This window comes from Camellia sinensis, chromosome 4 (genome assembly GCF_055761805.1).
Source record: "Camellia sinensis isolate YWXY chromosome 4, ASM5576180v1, whole genome shotgun sequence".
NCBI lineage: Eukaryota > Viridiplantae > Streptophyta > Magnoliopsida > Ericales > Theaceae > Camellia > Camellia sinensis.
In genome coordinates this window covers 181,526,630-181,535,234 of record NC_138964.1, presented here as the reverse complement: position 1 = coordinate 181,535,234, position 8,605 = coordinate 181,526,630, and positions in this window count along the sequence as shown.

Genomic DNA, 8,605 nt, shown 5'->3' with positions numbered 1-8,605 from the left:
TTTAGGATTTATTTGTTAGGTGTGTTTTGTAACGACATTGCCAAAGGGGGAGATTGTTAAGTTTTATTCTTAGCAACCCCGTTTAACAAAACTCCTTTCAGTTGTATTTGTTTTCGCACCTTCTATTTCAGTGAGGCTATGAGTTTATTAGACGCGAATCCAACCCGAATCGTGCCTTTGTCAATTTCCATGGATCAAAACCAAGGTTGTAACAGGATCTAGTTTTCCAGATTTTTCAATTTTGGTCGTCCCACTAGAGCGGGGAAAGTGAAGCTCGAGCGGGGATTGCAAGCTCACAGCATCTCTGTTTCGCCTGAAAAAGTACTAGATGGTGTGATTCGACGCTCGAGCATGGAAACTTCCGCTCGAGCGTGAAGCCTATATGAATCACACAATTTTGAAGCCTCCGCTCGAGCAGTAATTCCCACGCTCGAGCGGACCGCGCGAACACAGATTCTTGGATTTCTATAAGGAATTAGTTTTCTTCCAAAACTAAGATTCCTTTGGATTTCTATAAGTAGTTGGTTTTCTCCCAAAATTTGGATAACTTCTCCAGATCTTCTTTTTGGATTCTAAGGTTTATATCTGGAGATATTTTGCTAGTTTTCTTTGATGTTTTCATTGAGTATTCAACTCATGGTTTAAGAAGCATACATCAAAGGTTTGTTTGTTGATTCTACACAAAAGAGAGAGTTGTTCTTTGGTGGATTCTGAAGAATTCGAGCCTGAGGCTTTGGTGGATTCTGGAGTGGCTTATCGTCAAGACAATTCTGAGGTGAAGACGGGGTTGGAAGAGACACATAGAGGTTGGTTCAATTCGGGCGTGGATTCACTAGGTAATTAAGAGTATACCTGTGTAATTCCTTTATATCTTCTTAGTGGATTGTTTTGTGGCTGTTGCCCGTGGTTTTTTTATCACAATTGGAGGTGTCCAATTGTGATTTTTTCACGTAAAATCATTGTGTCGATTTGTCTTGATTGTTTGATTGGGATTGTTATATACTGCTTAAAATTGATACATAATCACAAATCAACATCTAGGGGATTTCTAGATTTAGGGGATTTCTAGATTTTTCAAGGGGGGTGTGTTGGAATGTGTTCCACATCGCCTAGAGTTGCCCTATCTGTGCTAATTATAAGGCTCCAATTTCTCTCTTTAACACCTGGGTTTTAAGAGGAAGTGTGGGCTAGGTTGCAACCAATAAACAACATGAGTGTGGCTAAGATGATGATGCTAAGGTGAATGTGTGACAAGACTAGATAAGATAGAATTAGAAATGAGTGTATTCGGGAATGGGTAGAAGCAGTACCGATATAAGATAAGTTGAGAGAAAATCGATTGAGATAGTTTGGTCATATTCAACGGAGACCAACAGAGGTAGTAGTGAAGAGATGCGATGCTGTAACAGTAGATGGAAGTGTTAGGGGACGGGGTAGGCCTAGATTAATGTTAGTTAGTGTTGTAAATATAGATATAGATCTCCTTAATTTGACTAACGAAATGGCCTTTGATAGGGCCATGTAGAGAAGAAGGATTCATGTAACCGACCCCATTTGATAGGATTTAAGGCTTGGTTTGGTTTGGTGTGGGCTAGGCTGGGCTTTTCAATTCTTTCTTCTACTTAGAATTGGAGAGTTCTCTTTCTTGCAATAATTAAACCTCTCACCTTCAAGGTATTGTAGTCATTCTGTTTATCGCAACAAGTGGCATGCCTGTTTTTAGGCAAGTTTTTATGTGATGATGTAAGATGCAATTAGACATTAGTAGACTTCATTATATCTTGAGGCTATGTGCTTGGAATCAATTTTCACAACAATCTAATAAGATTGGTGGGAGGATTTCATCATAAGTTGGCAATGTAGTGAGTCATGACGTCCCTGTTGAAATTGCTTTCTTTCTTTCTCCCCTCCTTCCCTTTTTTTTAAATATTCATATTTATATATATATATATATATATATATATTTACTTCTTCACTCCATTGTTTTAGCATACTAAAGCCTTTGGTTGATGCTCAGATGAGGACATAATAACTAAACTAGAAATATGGTTAGTACTATGTTGTTTGGAATGCAGATTGATTCAGTACAAGGAACATCAAATTGATTTTTAATTTGGGGGGTAAATTGATTTTTAAGGTATAGTTTGGGGGGTAAAATGAAATTTTAAATGCAACGTAAGCACATTTCATCCAATTGTAGACAGAAGGTGACAACAGGGGTCTAATTGATCAATTTGTGGAAAGTTCATATACTAAATTAAAATAAATCGAAGTATGAGGGTCAACGTGAAAAATGCGTGATATTTTAGGGGGCAAAATGCTATTTCCTCGCAATTAAATATACACTAATTTTTCATCCATTTAAACCAAAAGTAATAATAAAAATTGTTTGATGATGAAATATCATTACATTCATTTCATACGTTCAAAGTTTTTCGCTTTAGTTGCCGAATATAAAAGGCCACTAAACAACAAGAGAAAAAAATTAAAAATAAGTTAAATTATGAGTAAGAAATTAATAAAATAGAAACAAATTATATTAGTAGTCCCTACATTTTATCTCTTATATCATTTTACTCTCTATACTTTTAATTTAATCAATTTTGACTCTTAATTTTAAATTTTGTAACTCTTAATCAATTACTCCTACTATTTCCAAATTTATATAGACATAAAGTTACAAAAATTTCATGTCTCTTCCATTTTATAATTTTTTTCCAATCTAAAAAAATGTACTCCATTGATTGGTCTTCCCTTAAAAAATTACTTAAACTAAGAAAAAAATATACACATACATATTTTGATTTTCAAATAGCCACATGATCAGTAAAAATTCTAAGTAAATTCTCTTATATTGATAGTAAAAACTCTTTTCGATTCCTCTTACATTGTAGTAAAAATTCCTTCGGATTCCCTTACGTCATTGTTATAAGGATGTCAAACCCAAGATTATCATCACTTTTGTTTTATCTTTAGGAGGGAGCTTGGTGCTCTTGTTATACTAGAGCTAGATTTAGCCGGCTATAAAAATAATTTTTTTGTATTTTGCATTTTTTTTCATTTATACAACAATAAATATAAAAAAAACTTTATTAAAATAAAAGAAAAGATATATACAAAGAAATTGGCTAAAATAACCCAACAACAACCCATATTAAGGCCAAGTTTGGCATCCTCCAAAAAATCCAAAAAGTCAAAAAGTCACTATCCTATTTAAGTCACATCATCTTATTTAAGTCACATCACCTCTCTAACACATCACTTCAAACCCAACCCAAATCCAACCCATATTTCATAAAAAGTCAAAAAGTGCACTTATTTACTTTTCCCAAACTTGGCCTAAATAGAGAATATGAATATCCATGCGTCATTAAAATATGTGGACCATATTCATAATTTAATTTGCACAATTCGCTTGTTTTTCAAGCTAGAATCTCTAAATAATTCTTTTTGTATTTCTATTTTTTTTCTATATACTTAAAGAATTATGTTGTGATTGTGTTTTAAAGAAAAAAAATAAAAAATAAAAAATTGAGGACCTAATATGCCGCGCTCTTCCCATTGTTATATTTCCTAAACTTTTTAAATATAATTATAGAAATCTTTGAAGTTTGGTATGTACAATCATATAGATTGTGATTCCAATTAGAATAAGGTAATTCTAGGAATAATAATCACAAAATTTAAGGAAGCATTACTAATAAATTTTGGTAATGATTTATAGGATTTAAAAATTACCTTAATTAATATAAATTAGGGAAAATTATGTAAATAGTCCCGGTAGTTTACATGATGTGTCAATTTGGTCCATGTAATTTCAATTTGCTCGATTTTGCCCCTTAATTTAACGGATTTTGTCATTTTAGTTCAATAAATAACGGTTGTTAAGTTAATTTAACCAAAAAGTCAAATAATGTGTCAATTTGGTCCATGTATTTTTCACAATGTGTCAATTTAGTCCATGTCAAAATCGAGAAAATTGAAACTACATGGACCAAATTGACACATCATGTAAAGTGCAGGAACCAAATTGACACATTGTTTGACCTTCCGTTAAATTAACTTAACAACCGTTATTCATTGGACTAAAATAACACAATCCGTTAAATTAAGGGGCAAAATCGAGCAAATTGAAACTATATGGACCAAATTGACACATCGTGTAAATTACATGGACTATTTGCATAATTTACCCTATAAATTATATTTTGAGCTAATCATAGAATGAGGTGTATTTTTAAGTGTTATAAAATTCAGAAAAATTGAGAAAATATGAGTGAGACTTTCAACTTCAAAGAGGCTACAACACTTTTACTTATATTATATAACAATAATATGATTTTACCTATATTCAAATTATGGAAATTAGGAATGGCGCCCCGGATCACTCCTCCCTCCATATTGGTACCCCTTTTACCTAATTCTCTTTCAAAACAGAGTTTTTGCCTAAACACATAGTCTCTCTCTCTCTCTCTCATGACCAAGTCACAGAATTTCATTTCCAAGTGTTTCTACGGTTTGGGTGGAGGCCACGAACAGAAATTTTGGTAATGTTCTCGACTGATTAACGTTGCCAGCAAGGGATTTCAAAATATTTGGATGATCATCATTTAACAAAATTACTAAAAAAACATTTCCTTAACAAGCCCTAAGTATAAATGCATATATTTATTTTTTTCCTGTAACGCCCTCAAAATAATAACAATAAACCCATCAGATAAGACATGCATTTACATTTAAACTAACCGCATTCCTTTCATTCATTAGAATTTCAGGAAATAAGTATTACATGTTAACCTCATAACAAAATGCCCTACGGGCTTACAGCTTTCCAAGTTAACACTTGGTTACAACAAAGAGTTCTAACTCGTTTACACATTAAGCCCTTGGCTTGAAATTACATGTAATACATCAAAAGTAAAACGACAAAACTATGCCCGCCACTAGCCTCCCAGCTATGTCCTTGGAGGTGGCATGCTTCCTGTACCTGAAAATGATATTCCCATATAGGGTGAGCCACAGCCCAGTAGAAATACACTAAACCAACCATGGACAATGACTAAAACATTAGCAATTGATAGTTGGTCAACACTGATACAATCACATAAATTACATATTTATGTCAACGACTTACAAGTCCCAATTACTTTTCATTTTCCCCTTTTCAACAGATAAGCATGCTAGCTCTATCATCATTTCCACAGATATGTATAAAAACTATATCTTACATTCAGATAAGCGTAAAAGCTATATCCACATTCTCAACAGATATGTATATCAACAATATCCACAGATAAGCATACAAGCTGTATCCACACTTCACAACTGATATGTATATCAACAATATCCACAGATAAGCATACAAGCTGTATCCACACTTCACAAGATAAGCATATGAGCTCTATCTTCACTTCTCTAGACAAGCATATGAGCTCTGTCTACGGAGTTCATCCCCTATCTCCTCCCAATACCTATCCGGTTTAGAGGTACATCCCCTATCTTCCCCTAAACCGCGGAGTACATCCCCTATCTCCTCCTCTACACATAACGTATATAAACACATTGGTTCTATATACAATCACACAATACACACAATTAATGTATTCTATCAACCGTCAAGTTCCATGACACATTCCATTGATTAGTTTCCGTTTACCTAATCATCATGCATTGTCTACAACAATCTCGACTATCCTCCACCAATAGCCCCAAGCAGTTATTTCTAAAACAGAAAATAAATGCACAAATGGATATTCAATCAACATTTCATTTCCTCATTTCTCACCAATTAATTATCCCAATTAATTAAACAATGTAATTAGGTCATTTTCCATAATTACCATTTCAACCCTTAGGTCCCATTTTCATCAATGATTCAACAATCATTCTATTTTTCTATGCCAAACATGCATCTAGGTTTATTATGAATAAAACCCCACCTTTTGTAAAATTACACAAAAGCCCCAAACTTTCACAAATTTACCAAACCAAGCCCAACATCTCAAAATACCAAAATTTAAAGACAAAACCCATAGAGAGGAGTAGGATATCCCTACCTCAAATTCGGAGCTCCAAGGGAGAAGACTACAAAACCCAACGTGCTCCAAAACTCGTGATTTTCAGATTAAAATGTAGCCCTCGACGATCAACAACCTTTTTGTAAAGGCCAAAGGTGAGTAAATCACTCCTACTAGATCAAAACCTAGAGAGAAGGTAGAGTCTAGAGTGAGAGGCTCAACAATGGTGATTCTGGAAAAGTAAGAGAGAGAAGAGAAAGTGAAAAAGTGATTTGAAAAGTCACAACTTCGGGACTTTAACCCAGGTCTCCGCTCGAGCGTAAAACACCCCGCTCGAGCGGCCACTCACAGACTTACGCTCGAGCGGCCAACCCTACGCTCGAGCTCACAACACTGCACAACAAGATACTGGATGGATGTAATCTACGCTCGAGCGCCAACACCTCCGCTCGAGCGTACAGGCCAAAGATCTGGGCAACTAGTTTTGGTTTCTAAACTCAACCAACCTGTAACAAACCCGCTCAACACATCCTATAACTCAAATACAAAGTAAGAAAGGATGTAAACAAGATAATAAACAACTACCAACATCCACGGACACATGTCCGGATCACTATACAACAAGGGTAAACCCGGGATCGCTATAACCTCCCCCCCTTAAAGAATTTCGCCCCCGAAATTAAGCACAAGTTTTCAAACAAGTTTTCCTTCATTTTAGACAATGTTACATTTTAACATTCAACAATTCGACCCATTACCGGTCATCCCATCCCTTTAACAAGAGACATATCACAATATGTAAACAACATATGTACTTTCAACATGCATCAACATTATGCACTATCCTTCCAATTTCAACAATATATTCAACAGATATAATGTTACATTCAACTTCCATATGAGGCAAGTTCCAAAACATACTTTCAATAAACCAAACATTTTCAATGTTTCACAACTTAAGACATATATAAAAGCTCTTAAGTTCAACAAAACGGAAAATTTAAATACAAGATCACACATCAACAAACAAGTCCGGATATTTCTCACGGACTTCCAACTCACGTTCCCAAGTGGCTTCCTCCACTCCGTGATGTTTCCACAAGACTTTCACCAAAGGAATGGTCTTGCCACGCAGGACCTGATCCCGCCTATCCAAGACCCGAACCGGTCTCTCCTCATACGAGGCATCCTCATCTACCTCTAAATCGGTCCAATCCAGCACATGTGATGGATCTGGCTCATACTTCCGAAGCATACTCACATGAAACACGTCATGCACCCCGGACAACTGCGGTGGTAAGGCCAATCGATAAGCAACCTCACCAATCCTCTCAAGGATCTCAAAAGGACCAATAAACCGAGGGGATAACTTCCCACTCTTCCCAAACCTCATCAGACCTCGCCTAGGTGATATCTTCAGAAAGATATGATCACCTACCTCAAACGCCAAAGGCCTCCTCCTACGGTCGGCATAACTCTTTTGTCGACTCTGGGCTGTAACAAGCCTCCTACGGATAAGCTCAACTTTCTCCGTCGTCTCCCTAACCAACTCCGGACCCAACAAAGGTGCATCACCCACCTCGGCCCAACAAACTGGAGACCTACACGGTCGGCCATACAAGGCCTCAAACGGTGCCATACCGATGCTAGACTGAAAACTGTTGTTGTAGGCAAACTCTACCAATGGCAAGTGCCTCTCCCACGTCCCACTGAAATCCAGGACACAACCCCGAAGCATATCCTCGAGGATCTGAATAGTACGCTCGGACTGCCCGTCAGTCTGAGGATGATAAGCCGTACTAAAGGTCAACTTAGTGCCCAAGGCACTCTGCAAACTCTGCCACAACCTAGCAGTAAAACGAGGATCTCTATCTGAGACGATCGTCACTGGGACCCCGTGCAATCTCACTACGTCCCGAATATACAAATCAGCAAGATGATCTACCGAATCTCTCACGCGCATAGGAATAAAGTGCGCCGACTTAGTCAACCGGTCTACAACCACCCAAATAGCATCACTACCCCGCTGAGTCTTCGGAAGACCTACAACGAAGTCCATAGTGACATGCTCCCACTTCCACTCGGCAATAGGCAAAGGTTGCAACAAACCCGCTGGCCTCTGATGCTCGGCCTTCACTTGCTGGCAAGTAAGGCACTTCGATACGAAAACAGCCACATCTCTTTTCATACCCCGCCACCAAAACTGGCGACCCAAATCCTGATACATCTTAGTACCTCCCGGATGCACCGCAAGGCGCGAATGGTGAAACTCTCGGAGTACTTCCTCACGGCAAGCCTCCGGTACAAACAAACGGTCTCGGTATCTCACACTCAGGTCGGGATACACCGTCAAACCCTTCTCAACTTTCCCACTGGAGATCTTCTCTCGGAGGGATTCTACCTCAAGGTCACCTCTCTGTGCCTCTAACACTCTAGTCACAAGTGTAGGCTGCACCACAACAGAAAACAAGGCCGCAGCCTCAACAGATTCGCCCAGTAGCAAATCAAACTCGCCAAGTGCTCCCAACATCACCCATTCCCGGATGGCTATACAAGCTACATCACTAATGGTTTTCCTACTAAGGGCA